General features: G+C 34.9%; 1 pseudogene; it reads left to right on the top strand.

Annotated features, from left to right (window-relative positions):
• Positions 1-11,881: 11,881 nt before the first annotated feature.
• Positions 11,882-14,611, top strand: part of LOC112412877 (40S ribosomal protein SA pseudogene) — a 3,337-nt pseudogene continuing 607 nt past the window's right edge.

The raw sequence follows: 14,611 nt of genomic DNA, 5'->3' as shown, positions 1-14,611 counted from the left end.
AAACTAAAAAAAAAAAAAAAAAAAAAAAAAAGACTCTACAATTAGTAATATTTACTGGCCAATTCATTCATTCGTTAGATTTCAGCTGTAAATTCCAGTTTCTGAAAGATACCCACCTCTGATCACCCCAGTATAATTTTGGCATATAGTTACATTTCTCTTAGCATATGATATTTTTTCCAACTATGTTAACTAGGTGTGTTATTATAATATATATATATATATATAGCAAATTATATAACAACAGGCACAAACCAATGGCAACAGAACTGATGCTCATTTATGCTTAAGTAGGGTCCTGGGATGCCCTGTTGGAAGACTTATTACATATTTAGTTTCTGAATAATGGAAAGTTCAGGAACATTCAAAGGAATGGGCCAGGGTAACCTAGGTAATGACTATTTACCAAGTGTTACAGAAGGATTTCAAAATTTTCAATGCTATTCTGGTGCATACAGTTATATTTCAGTTTTCCTTATCACAGTTTCTATTTGTCTTTCTATCTGTGTTATTGTTTAACATTGCCCGTTAGTCTCACTAGATAATATGCTCCATCACAATAAAAACGGCCTCTGTTTAAAAACCATTCAAACTACAGTAGCTAGAGATGACTAATGAATAAACAAATGATTCTGATGCTGAGGCATGATACTCTACTACATACTATATTAAGGAAAAAATGTTCTGTGTTCTCTTCCAAAGCACCTAGCATTGTTTTCCAATTTGTGTTTGGAAAGTCTTAGTGTTTGTAAGTAGGTACACTCTACACAGTTGAGTACTTGAGAGAGGTTTTTTCTTTTCTTTTTTTTTTGGCCATGCCCTGCAGCTTGTAGGATCTTAGTTCCCCTACCAGGGATCGAACCCGTGCCCCCTGCATTGAATTCACTCCTGAACACGCCAGAAAATGCTCCTCTTGGAGCCATTATGGTTCATCACATAATTGACCTGACAGAAAATGGCTACACTCCCTTCTACCAGAAACAAGAATAATGGTTTATTAATATTATGAACAATAAAACCGAGGAACTAGGTATAAAATACATAGCAAGATTTTATAGGTGTCAGAATTACTAAGTCAGTGGTGAATATTTCCTGTAGGTACTTTTATCTAGTTGAATATGACTGAATGTAATGGTCCTCTCTACGTAAGCAAATCCTCCTGCCATTTGAATGCTGAATGGAGACAATTTTTGAGTGTGTCACTGACAAAGTATAACAGCTGTACTGGATGTCTGTCCCCCAAATCCTTTGAAAATGTTTGCTTTAACCAAAAAACAAACAACAACAACAAAAAAGATTGTCTCAAAGTCAGCAGGTAATTAAACTACCACATATTAGGTTTTCAAATTCCCCATCATTCTGAAAGTATTGTTATGTGAATTTATTTTTAATAATCTTATGGATTTGAATAGGTTCTCTTGCCTTATTGTTTAATGTGAATTATTTATTTTCCATTGGATTTACAAATGAAGCCAATATATACAGGATCTAGCAATCAAGATATAATGCAAACTCTGTAAATTATCTGGAGCCTCAGAAATGTGGGGTACCTGGCAGAGAAGGGTCAGAGAACTTGTGAACCTGTGCTAGTATTTGGTGTCTTACATAATGAATAATCTGTCGTGAACTCAGTATGATTTTTAAGAAACACATGCATAGTGCTTATTATATACCAGCCATATTTCAAGCAATTTAAAATACTGTTACCTTTAAAACACTAAATGCAGGTATTCCCATTTTTACTTTCTCCGTGAGGTTCATGGAGGCTAAAGAAGGTATACAGCTAGAGAGTTACAAAATAAATCTCCTCTCTCCCATACCATCTAAATATCCTCCTTCAACTCTACTTTCTTTTTTGTTTTTTTTTGTATAACACTTATCTTTCTAATATACCATATAAATATATTTTTTGAGATTTTATTTATTTGGTTACTAATCACTGCCTTTGTTTATTTATTTGGTTACTAATCTCCACCCACTAGAATATAAGCTAGATCAAGGAGGGATCATATCTCTTTCATTCACAGACATATCTTAAACATCTAGAACAGTGCCCGGAACACTAAAGGACCTCTATACATATTTAGTTAAATGAATATATGATTGTTACACCATATCATGCCATAGAAGGTAACTGTAAGCTTTTAAAATACTGTACTAAAAATTTATATCAAAACATGTGGAATTGAGTTAGTGCTCAATAAATATAATAATAATTAATACTATCATTAAAATATATAAATTCATTTTTTGTAATTTGACCACTACAAATTTATTTGAAATATAGTTATCTTGTTTCCCAAAACTAAAAGTCTCTTCAACTCTTGGAGTCACTTTTTAATTGTTGAATAGGAAATGCCCAAAATATCTTTTTCTTTTTTATTCTTTTTATACTATACTGCAAGAATGTCAATGATGTGTATGTTTTACTTGCATTTTCAAATATAGCCAACTTAAACATTGACTGAGATTACAAGAAGTTTCGTGGAATCAAGGGCAATCAGGAATTATTCAGATGGGGGTGTATGCCCATACAACCAAGTATGAATTTCTTCCAGCGTGTAACTTGAGGAGGGAGGACGTATGGAATCTGGCTTAAGACTGCTGAATCCTGATATACATATTTAAAAAGCCATTAATTTAAATAAATATTTTAATGAATAAGTGGGATTAAATATTTATTTAATACATCACATTTCCTGAGTGTACAAGGAAATACCAAAGTGAAGCAATTGTACTATTTTTCTAGAAACAGATTTCCAAGAAGAGTACAGGGTCCTGAGTTCTGGTTCTGGTTCTGTTTTCAAGCATATAGGCCTGAAAATGATATTAGTTCTTGATGTTTTCATCATCCCTCACTTATAAAGTGGGAATAAAGATGGCATTCTCTATATTGTCATATATATCAATACTATATCAATACCATATATCAATACTATTCAGTATTGATAGGTAATACTGATATTTGAGAATTGAGTTAGATCCTGTAAGTATAACACACTTGATAAACAGAAAACATTTTACTAATATAGGGACTTTTAAAATTAATTAAACAGTTAAAAACGCGAGAAAGTGAATGGAAATCTAAATTGTGACATGCTCATGCAGTGGAGCTCAGTAGCGACAACAATGACGTACTGAAACATACAAAAAAATGTATTCACACCAAAAAATTAACAAATAAACTTCTTTAATTTGAAATTGTTTTACTGGACATGACAAAACTCAAATTCTTATTTTGTTTAATCTGGGCAGCTTAGTAGATTAGACATTGCAAGGAGATCCTAGAAATTTTACTGCTCTTCTTCCTTTAATCATCCTTTATTCACAGACTCATTCATCCATTCCTTCACCAGTTTTTTCATGCATCAACCCAGGTACTGGCCAACTCATTGATCGGTCCTTCGTTTCCCACTCATTACATATGTGCATTGTATTATCTGTATATCCGTACAACTGCATATCTCTGCACTTACCAATCTGTCTGTCATCTATCCTCTATTCATCCATTCATCCTCTTAACTCAGCATCTACCCAGTCACCCAACATTATTAAAACAGACTGTAACTTAGGCATTAAGCTCTATTAGACAACTAAGGAGTAGGAAAAAAATTGCATTAAGCTTATCTCAGGCAAGAGAGGAGATGAAGCTTAATTTCCTTTAGTTAATGAACTTTTTAAAATTGCAAATGACTTTCAAATAATTTTTTCGATATTCATCTCTTCACCTCTGTTTACTTTCATCATGAATTTTCAGAGCAATGTAGCCACACAGAAAAAAATTACATGTGAAATTTGAGAAAAATATATAGCTACTCAGGCTCCAACACAAGACTTCTGTTGTACAACATCCATCAACTTAGCCTGGGTATCAGATATTCTGATATCTTTACAAGGATTTTGGTACGTAGCCCAGCACTGAGGACCATAGGCTTCAGAGAAATCCTACAATGTAGCTTTCATTCAATATTATGTTTTCATGGCATGCCTCAAGAGAACAAAGATATATATTTTTTAACCAGACGTCATACAATATAAATCTCACATTGTGTAAAGATAGGCAACAAACCAATATAAACCAAAATATTCAAAGTGTGTGTAGTTATAGTTGTTAAAAACACCACATATGTTAGTGAAAAGAGAAACAGTACATTTTATAATAAACTTATGTTTATTAAGAAGAAAGAAAATACAGTTTTCTTTATACTTCATTCACCTTACAGTTTTATAAGAAACTCCTTCATTTTCCAGGAGGAAATAATACTGAAGATATATTTCTGGATTCTCTCGACTCCTCATTAAGGGAGGAGGGGATTTTTATGAGTGATGGGTTGTGAGTTTAAAATCCATTGACCCTTTTTTTCTCTACTCAGCAGAGTTAAGTTAAAGTCATCTGTTGCTTGGTGACTTCTCTTTGTTCCTTCTTTTGGAACTCTCCCCTGTGTAATAAACATTCTCCCCCACCTAATCTCTGTATGATAAGCAGAGCTGATTTATAGCTTAAAGCTTTCTTTACAGAAGCATTTCTGGAACCCATCTCTCTGTCTTGCTTTCAAGATTTTATGAAAATTAGTCTATAATTTGCTTTTTAGCTAGTCTGGAATCTGTCTTGCAAAACCAGTTCTTATATGCAAATATGGATTTAGGATGCAAAGATAATAAAGGGAGAAATAAATGTGATATAACACTTTTATGGACTAATACTGATAAGTCTGGAAAGATGGTTAAGGGGATGTTTTGTGGAGAGCTTTGTATACCTGGTAAAAAGACTGGACATAATCCTATAAGATTTGAAGAGATAAGAGGGATTTGAGAGAGGAGGAAATGGGCACAGCTGCATTTTGGACAGACAACTATTTAAGCTACAGTATAGGAGACCAGATGGAGAAGACTGAGGCAGTGGGCACCCGTGTGGTAGGCTCCGACAGTGATTTGGAGGGGGTGATAAAGTCTGGAAAAGAACAGTGGCTGTGGAAATGTAGAAGAATATTCAGAATGAAATATCTATTTTAACTTCGTATCATCATAAATAAATGGCCAATTATTATTGAAATATCTCTTACCTCTCCTGCTTCTGACTTCCAGAATTAGACAAGTAAGATCATCTACTTCACTGTTTTTGGTTTTCCTATTATTAAAACAGCAGAGAGAAAAACATGGAGGGGATGCATTTTGACATCTGAATACGTTGTTTAACCTCTAAAACTGGCAAATAGGAGTCTCTTCTGAGAAACACACTTCTCACCAGTAGCATCTGGCAGTTCATTCTGAAATATGTTTTCCAGGTTGCAAAGGACTTAGGATTTCACTGCAGAGTTTTCAAGGGAAAAGCTCTGTCCTTGCTGCTTTCAATATCATTGTCTTTGAATCAGAACTTTGCATAGATGCAGTTTATGGACACAAAAGTCTCATTTAAGATGTTCCATCCATGTTAAATTTCAGTTAAACTCTAAAAGCTATTACTACTAATGAGGAGTAAAAGTTAAGGTATCAAGGCCTGGCATACAACACTCCCCAATATCTTTCAACTTCTGCCATGTCACCACTGATATCTTTTGCTATTTGTTATACCCAAGCTCTCCACGTTTTCTCCTATCTATATGCATTTGTTCATGCCATTGCCTCTGCCCCAATTCCCCCTCCCCAATTCCAACATTTTGCTGACTCCTTCTCTTTATAAATTCACTTCAAAGTTTAATTTCTTTTTGAAATATTTCTTATACACCCCAACCATTTCAACCCCCTTACACTATCCCCATACGCTGTGCAAAGTTTTCCAACTCTGTACTTTTTCTGTTTATTTTGAGAATCTTACAAATTTTAATGCATACATGGTCAATAAATCAGCATATCAAGTTTGCTTAAGAGAGACTCAAAAAGAAACAAGATTATTACAGCAAAAACTCTTTATGTATACAATCGAAATTAGAGCACTTACATCTGTTATCCCTGGAAAAATATGTTATAAGCAGTTGATAAAAAGTGTAATCTTTCAGGTCTCTTTTTGCAGACAGCAGTCAGCAACAACTGTTAATAAACTGCATTTAGTTCTTGTTCTCAATATCCATTTCTTTTCTCTAATAAATAGACTTATGTAAAACCTTTATTTGGAAAACATATTCTAGTGATAAACTTGTTCAGAAAAGCTATAATTGCTTTTTGATACATACTAGAGAATATAAGCTGAATCTTCTCTTGAATGGGCTTAAGGAACTCTTGCTTCTATAATGTTTAAATAAACAAAACAAATGTTTTACCCCAGGTGAAATGAATGAATTGCTCCCCACAGGCTTACAAGGCAGCTATGTAGCTACGGGAAAAAATTGGCCTGGAATACAGTTCCACATAACAAAAAGATTGAACAGTGCAAGGTTCTGAGTTAAGAAATTGCAACACATTTCTTGATAGAGGGAAAAAGAATAGTTTTAAAGTCTGATAGAGTAGTCTGAAAGTTCCTTGAGAAATACAACATTTTGAAAAGTAGAGAGCAGTCCATTGGTAATGGAGAAAGAACGTGAATTTCAAATATATAGCTTAATAGATGGTCTTGCTTATGAGTAGTAAAATCATGTTTAAATGCATATACCCATATACGCTCATTGAACTTGTCAAATAACATTGAACAACATATATTAATCATACCCTTTACAGATAGGGAAAGTGATACCCAACCAGTTTTAGAGACTTTACTGTCTCAGTTTGCAAATAATCAAAAGAATTAAAGTAAAACCCAGATCACCTGAATTCAAATACGTTCCCTTCCCCCAAATGGCAAGAATTGACAAAATATTTGTCAGAAAATAATACATATATATAATAAATTCTAAATTGGTTAGTTGAGAAGACTTTTTTTTAAATTGTAAAGCAATTTTTCTCAAAGTTATTTTTTTCTGTCTCTTTCAGCATGTAGCAGTTCTGGTCGTTAGTGGCATTTCTTTACTGTGGTATATTGGTTGCCTGATTGAATGCAGGAAGCTCTGATATGACAAAAGTGTTTAACAGTATATACAAAGAGAATTTTTTACATATCTGAAATATATCCATGACTACACCTATTTTCAGCTTCAGTAAATGTTCGTACTTTTAAATATTGACATGCGGTGGAAAATGTAGGATATATACAAATTGTGAAGTGAGTTAGAGGAGAGACTATTCAACGCAGAAGAAAAAGGTAAAGACATTGGTGGTTGTAGTTTCAGACTGGCTTTGCCTTTTAACTGTGGCTTAAGTGCAGGAGTTCAGGATATTAACATGACCTTAGCAACCTCCTTAAATACTGAGTTAGAGATGTTCACTCCCTTGAAAGATATTCAGAACTGGGCATAATTAACTGCAACCACAGCTGACCCCAATGTACCTGAAAGTTACACGTGATAAGGGGGTGGGGGAAGATCCTGTTATCTCCTACTTCGACTTTCTTAATCCAAATCACTTCAGAGGCATGGATGGCACAGGTGAATGAAGTGAGAGTACTGACAAATTATTTGCTGATATAACTTTTTTCCCCCCGATGATATATGAACGTGTTTTGTAATTTCAGGAACAATAATAGTTTGATAGTGCATAGGCATTGAGAAAGTAGTCTGTATATTTTGCTAACATACATGAATCATATTCAACTTAATTTATAGAGTGGTTTTCAATTGTATCAGAGTCAACTTCTTCTTTTCACAAAAATTAACATTCATTCATGAGTGTTAGAAGAAGATATTCATGGGTAATATAATTTGCCCATAACATAATGTAAACAATTAAAATAATGCTCCCATTTTAAATTTGATATAAATGGAAACTTATTTATAACAAATCAAGATATATTTTAATACATACATTTTTAAGCATGATGAGGTTTTTTTGAATTTTATTTATTTTTTTATACAGCAGGCTCTTATTAGTCATCACATTTATACACATCAGTGTATACATGTCAATCCCAATCGCACAATTTATCACAACACCATCCCAACCCCTGCCGCTTCCCCCCCTTGGTGTCCATACGTTTGTTTTCTACATCTGTGTCTCAATTTCTGCCCTGCAAACCGGTTCACCTGAAACATTTTTCTAGGTTCCACATATATGTGTTAATATACGATATTTGTTTTTCTCTTTCTGACTTACTTCACTCTGTATGACAGTCTCTAGATCCATCCACACCTCTACAAATGACCCAATTTCGTTCCTTTTTATGGCTGAGCAATATTCCATTGTATATATGTACATCTTCTTTATCCATTCGTCTGTCGATGGGCATTTAGGTTGCTTCCATGACCTGGCTATTGTAAACAGTGCTGCAATGAACATTGGGGTGCATGTGTCTTTTTAAGTTATGGTTTTCTCTGCGTATATGCCCAGTAGTGGGATTGCTGGGTTATATGGTAATTCTATTTTTAGTTTTTTAAGGAACCTCCACACTGTTCTCCATAGTGGCTGTATCAATTTACATTCTCAACAACAGTGCAAGAGGGTTCCCTTTTCTCCACACCCTCTCCAGCATCTGTTGTTTGTAGATTTTGTGATGATGCCCATTCTAACTGGTGTGAGGTGGTACCTCATTGTAGTTTTGATTTGCATTTCTCTAATAATTAGTGATGTTGAGCAGCTTTTCATGTGCTTCTTGGCCATCTGTGTGTCTTCTTTGGAGACATGTCTATTTAGATCTTCTGCCCATTTTTGGATTGGGTTGTTTGTTTATTTAATATTGAGCGGCATGAGCTGTTTATATACTTTGGAGATTAATCCTTTGTCAGTTGATTCATTTGCAAATATTTTCTCCCATTTTGAGGGTTGTCTTTTCGTCTTGTTTATGGCTTCCTTTGCTGTGCAAAAGCTTTTAAGTTTCATTAGGTCCCATTTGTTTATTTTTGTTTTTATTTCCATTACTCTAGGAGGTGGATCAAAAAAGATCTTTAAACATGATGAGTTCTAAAACCTAGTGAAGTGAAGTGACTACACGCTTGTACCTATACGTAAAATACAGTAGTCATAAATGCAACAACCTTTAAGGAAGACTGTTATAAGAGTACTGTATTGACAACTCACATCTCACAAGCAGCACTAGTATTAGTGACATTATTTTATGAAATTTGAATAGTCCATGATAAAGTTCTGAATGAGACAAATATTATTTTCCTTAGTTTGCTTTATAGCTGAATGTATTTATTTATTGTAAATTAAACTACTCATGAAATTTACTATGTATTAGACCCTTATGAAAAACTGTATTATTCTATAGAAACAGTTATATAGTTATAGTTTAGTTTCTGATAATCAGATGACTGTGTATGTGTGTGTGTTTCATCTAAATAATGATCTGGTAAGGATTTTAAAGTCACGTTGAATGTGAAACAATACTTCTTTGTTTAGTATGGTCCTGGGCACTGTAGGATGACTCATGTCATCTTTCTTCCTAATCATAAACTACAGTGCAGCATTCCCCCCACAATTCCTACAGCACCTTTTGTGGGTGGCACCACCAATGTTCACAACAATAGTTTCTAGATGGATTTCTCAGTGGATAATCCATTTTCACTACTGGCAATTTAAAGTAATTGTAGCCAGTTATAAAATATTTGCTCCAAACAACACACAGTATTATCTGGAATGCCTTTCACACTTGGCCTGTAGAATCTCTCACCATCTTTTGATAAACCTACTCATTTTTAAAGAGTTAACTGAGGCAACACTTTCTCTAGGAATATTTTCCTAACACTCTAATCCAGACCCTGTAACCTTCCTCTAGACTACAATAAATTTTTCTCTGCTCTTTTCCTTACCATGTAGTAATATTTTGTTATAACTTAGTCATTCAATATTTTCACAGATTGTACTCCGTTTAAAGTTATTACAATATATGGCCATATTTCTCCATACTGTACCATATATCCTTGTTGCTTATTTTATACATAGTAGTTTCTATCTCTTAATCCCATACTCCTATCTTGCTCCTTCCCCTTTCCATGTCCCCACTGGTAACCACTAGTTTGTTCTCTATATCTGTGAGTCTTTTTATATATATATTTACTTTTGTTTGTTTTATTTTTTAGACTCCACATATAAGTGATAACGTAGAATATTTGTCATTCTCTGACTTATTTCACTAAGCATAATACCTTCAAGATCCATTCCCCTTGTTGCAAATGGCAGAATTTTATTCTTTTTAATGGCTGAGTGATATTCCATTGTATATAAATACTATATCTTCTTCATCCATTCATCTGTTGGTGGACACTTAGGTTGCTTCCATATCTTGGCTGTTTAAATAATGCTGCTATGAACACTGGGATGCATGTATCTTTTTGAATTAGTGTTTTTGTTTTTTTAAAAATATATATCCAGGAGTAGAATTGCTGGATCATATGGTAGTTCTATTTTTAGTTTTTTGAGGAACTCCCATATTGTTTTCCACAGTGGCTGCATCAATTTACAACCCCACCAGCTGTGTATAAGCGTTCCCTTTTTTCCACATCCTTGCCAACATTTGTTATTTGTGGTCTCTTTGGTGACAGCATTGACAGGTGTGAGGTAATCTCTCATTGCTGTTTTGATTTTCACTTATCTGATGTTTATCGATGTTGAGAGTACCTATTGGCCACCTGTATGTCTTCTTTGGAAAAATATTTATTCTTCTGCCCATTTTTAATGGGGTTGTTTGTTTGTTTTTGATATTGAATGCTGTTTGGATGAAATTTTGATTAATATTTTGAATATTAACCCCTTATCAGTCATATGACTTGCAAAATTTTTCTGTCATTCAGTAGGTTGTCTTTTTGTTTTCAGTGGTTTCCTTTGCTGAATAGAAGCTTTTAACTTTAATTAGGTCCCATTTGTTACCATACAGTATTGAAACTATCAGTTTAGAAATCTACCTCACCGACTTATAAAGCTTATCTGGATATGATAGGAGCATCTATCTCTAAAACATAACTAAATATCTGCCACACTGCAGGTGCTTGAAATTCAGTATTGCCTGCTGTTGAGTTTTCAAAGAAAGTTCAGCTATTTCTCACTAGACTTTCCATTTAAATTAAAATGTTTCAATGAAAGAGCCTTCATACGTTTCCTTGTGGAAGATTTATGTTAATTTTACAAATATATGAGCATCTATATATTTTCATGGGGAACACACAGTGCCTTTTCTAGAACTGAGATGCTTGAAATGGGGTTATTTCCCTTTCAAACAAAAAACAAATAAATTATATTTTTTCCCTTGGCGCTTAAAAGAAATAAAACAAAATGTTTCAAAATGGTTATAATCGAGATCTCCTGTTATTTTATTCTACTGGGGAAAACACGCTGGGTATCAAACATGCTAGACTGACTTCCAAACTGTAATCCACTATGGAAAATGTAGTACTTCGTAGTATTTCTCTCTAGATCTACTTTTTTTCTCCCTAAAAGAGCAAGCCTCTTAGAAATAGAATCTATTTCTTCTGTCATTATTATATCCTATCTTTAGTATGGTGCTTTGCCCTACTGGGTTAAAAAAAATTGAACTAAATATATGGGATGCCATTCACTACAAAACATTATTTTTTGAAAGATATATTCCTTTGTTCATTGAATATATGTTACGCACTTCTACGTTCCAAGCACTGAGACAACAACAGAGATAAAGGTGAAAATTCCTCCTGCAGGAGGTCATGATCTACTAGAAGAGGCTGACAGAAAAATCCCCAGCTCTGAGAGAGACAGGCATACGATGGGGTTGAGCATCAAACCAGTGGGTGCCTGAGCTGAAAGTCTGAGTATGGGAAGGCATCTGCTGGATAAGGAGAAATGGTGAAAAGAAAGAATGTGCAAAAGCCCCATAAAAAGCTTATTGTGGATATATGTGTGAAAGGAGCTGTGTCAGGAATGACTGAAATGTGACCTGAGGACTTCCATGTTCCCTGCCTGGGCTGAACTTTTGTTGAACACTCTAAAATCAAACCGCCGAATAGTTGCTGAATTGCCAAAACCAAAGAATAATGCTGAGAACTGGACTTTTTCTGGACGAAAGAAAACATACCTTTCCCTAGTAAAGGATGAGATGTACTCCACAACCCAATTGTACGTGTAGAACAAATTTATCCTCCAATCCAAAGTTTTGCTAAACAACTTGTGTAAGCCTGCATGAACTTCTTTTTTCCCATCAAAACCCTTACCCATTTTCTCTGATGGGACACTATTCGGGGTTCCTCCAGAATCTGTGATCCCCAAATTGCAGTTCTAAGTCACCAAATAAACTGCCTTTTTGCCTCTTTATAGCTCACGGTTCTTTTGGTTGACATATGCGAGAGGCTGGTGAGAGCAATGAGTGATAAGACTGAAGAGGTAGCCTGGTGCGTGAGCTACCTGACACCCTCTCTGCCAGATGAAGGCAAATCTTTGAAAGTATGATATTTTAGGGAAATCTGAACATCGTGTTTATTCTTTAGAAAGATTAGTACTCTGGATTCTGAATTAATTTATGTATCCAATATTGCCTTTTATGGAGGATTTGGTAGTTAATTTATGCATAGTGTTTATATCAATAGATAGAGGAAAAAAATTATTTTTTGCTTCCTTTGGGCCAGGTTGTAGTAGATTAATTACAAATATGCTCCCAATTCTTCCCTTCTGTATCTATACTCCTTTTAATAGACTTCACAAACCCTCCTAAGAAGAAGAGGAGTCAATTTCTCCATACCTCAAATCCGAGTTCGCCCTGTCACTTGACTTGGCCAGTAGGAAGCAGCAGGAATAGCTGTGTGCTAGTTCCAAGTCTAGGGCTCAAGACTCTTGCACATTTCTACTCTTACTCATGGACTCCACACCCTTCCCTCCAGCACCATCATCAAATCATATGCTAATAAGTACCAGCTAGCATGCTGGAATGCTGGACAATGAGACCATATGGAAGAGAGTAAATTTATCCCAGCTAAAGACATTTGAACCCAGGTATCAATAGTTCTTCCACAACTTACAACTGACCACATGCTCCTGAAGAAACCCAGCTGAGGTCAGATGCGTGTAGCAGAGATGAAAAGACCTTTCAGCAGATAAATAGATGTATAAGCATATGAAAATGTTTCTTGTTATAAGCCATTGATATTTGGTAGATATAAAAGGCACACCATTAAGGCAATGGATAACTTGATGTGTAGGCACTTCATAGTGTTTTACTATGTTACTTTAATGCTATCTACCTTGCAAGGCAAATATTATTATAGTCTGCATTTTTTAGACTATAAATCTGAGCTTATACAGTTAATTCTCTTTCCTCATTGGTACTTTAGCTCATTACTGCTAAAGCCCAGGATCTTCTCTGTCAACTGCATTGTCTTTTCAAATTCTTCTCTCTTGAGAAAAAAGAATGAAGTCAAGTATTTTGGTCTACAGTGTAACTCATGGAGAAATGAGTTGAATCGCAATGAACAAAACATATATCCATTGATTTCAACATTAATGAGTTTTTAGTCCAAGAAAACTACAGTTTTCACCAGATAATGCAGCCCCTTAGGCAGAAAATATTATTAATTATGCTTTAAAAAGCATCCTTGCCCCTAGAATAGAAACTATGAAAAATACATATGATATGAGATCATTAAAAAGGAGTAGGAATTTCATCAGAATTATTGTTATGGGTATTCTCTCCTCAACCTACTTAATTAGAGAACATAATGAGTGACCACTGTGATGGAAAACATCTCTCTCCTCTCAATTTATGAGAAAAAAAATAGTTTTAAAATGGTATCAACATTATCATTCCTTTCTCTCAGGCCCAGAATATAAAAGTATGCTATATATTTCCACATTCACAGAAAAAAATTGTTAGCTGCTTAAGCCACATTAATGTCACCTGTTTAAATAATAATGTTATGTTCAACCACTGCTAATCAGTAAACATGATAAACCAAGATCATCAGAGTTAACTTATTAGAGGAAATATATTTATACCTGGTTTATTATTTTTGCATTAATTGAAACTTGCCAAATATTTACTGCTGTGAAGAATTCTTTTTTTTTTTTTGCTAATATAATGCTTTTCTTTATTTATTAAAAGAGACATTCCTGCTTTTCTGCGCTACCCAGAGAGGGGTCCATACAGCATTGCTCTGGGTTCATCTCGTAAGTTAAAGGAAACCCGGATCCCTTGATGTCCTACAAATAAAGGAGAAGGATGTCCTCAAATTCCTTGCAGCAGGAACCCACCTAGGTAGCATCAACCTTGACTACCCAACAGAACAGTACATCTACAAAATGAAAAGTGATGGTATTACCTCATACACCTAAAGAGGACCTGGGAGAAGCTTCTGCTGGCAGCTCGTGCCATTGGTGCCATTGTTGCCATTGAAAACGGGGCAGATGTCAGTGTTGTATCCTCCGGGAATACTGGCTAGCAAGCTGTGCTGAAGTTTGCTGCTGCCACTGGACCCCTCGTATTGCTGGCTGCTTTTCTCCTGGAACCTTCCCTAACGAGATCTAGGTAGCCTTCCGGGAGCCATGACTTCCCTTGGTTACTGATCCAGGGCTGATCTCAGAGGTGTCTTATGTTAACCCACCTACCGTCATTGTGTCCCACAGACTCTCCTCTGCACTATGTGGACATTGCCATCCCCGAGCAACGATAAGGGAGCTCACATGATAGTCC

This window comes from Neophocaena asiaeorientalis, unplaced genomic scaffold (genome assembly GCF_003031525.2).
Source record: "Neophocaena asiaeorientalis asiaeorientalis breed wild unplaced genomic scaffold, Neophocaena_asiaeorientalis_V1.1 scaffold230, whole genome shotgun sequence".
NCBI classification, from domain to species: Eukaryota; Metazoa; Chordata; class Mammalia; order Artiodactyla; family Phocoenidae; genus Neophocaena; species Neophocaena asiaeorientalis.
The sequence above is the reverse complement of the archived record's forward strand: the minus strand, read 5'-3'. Positions and strand labels throughout refer to the sequence as shown.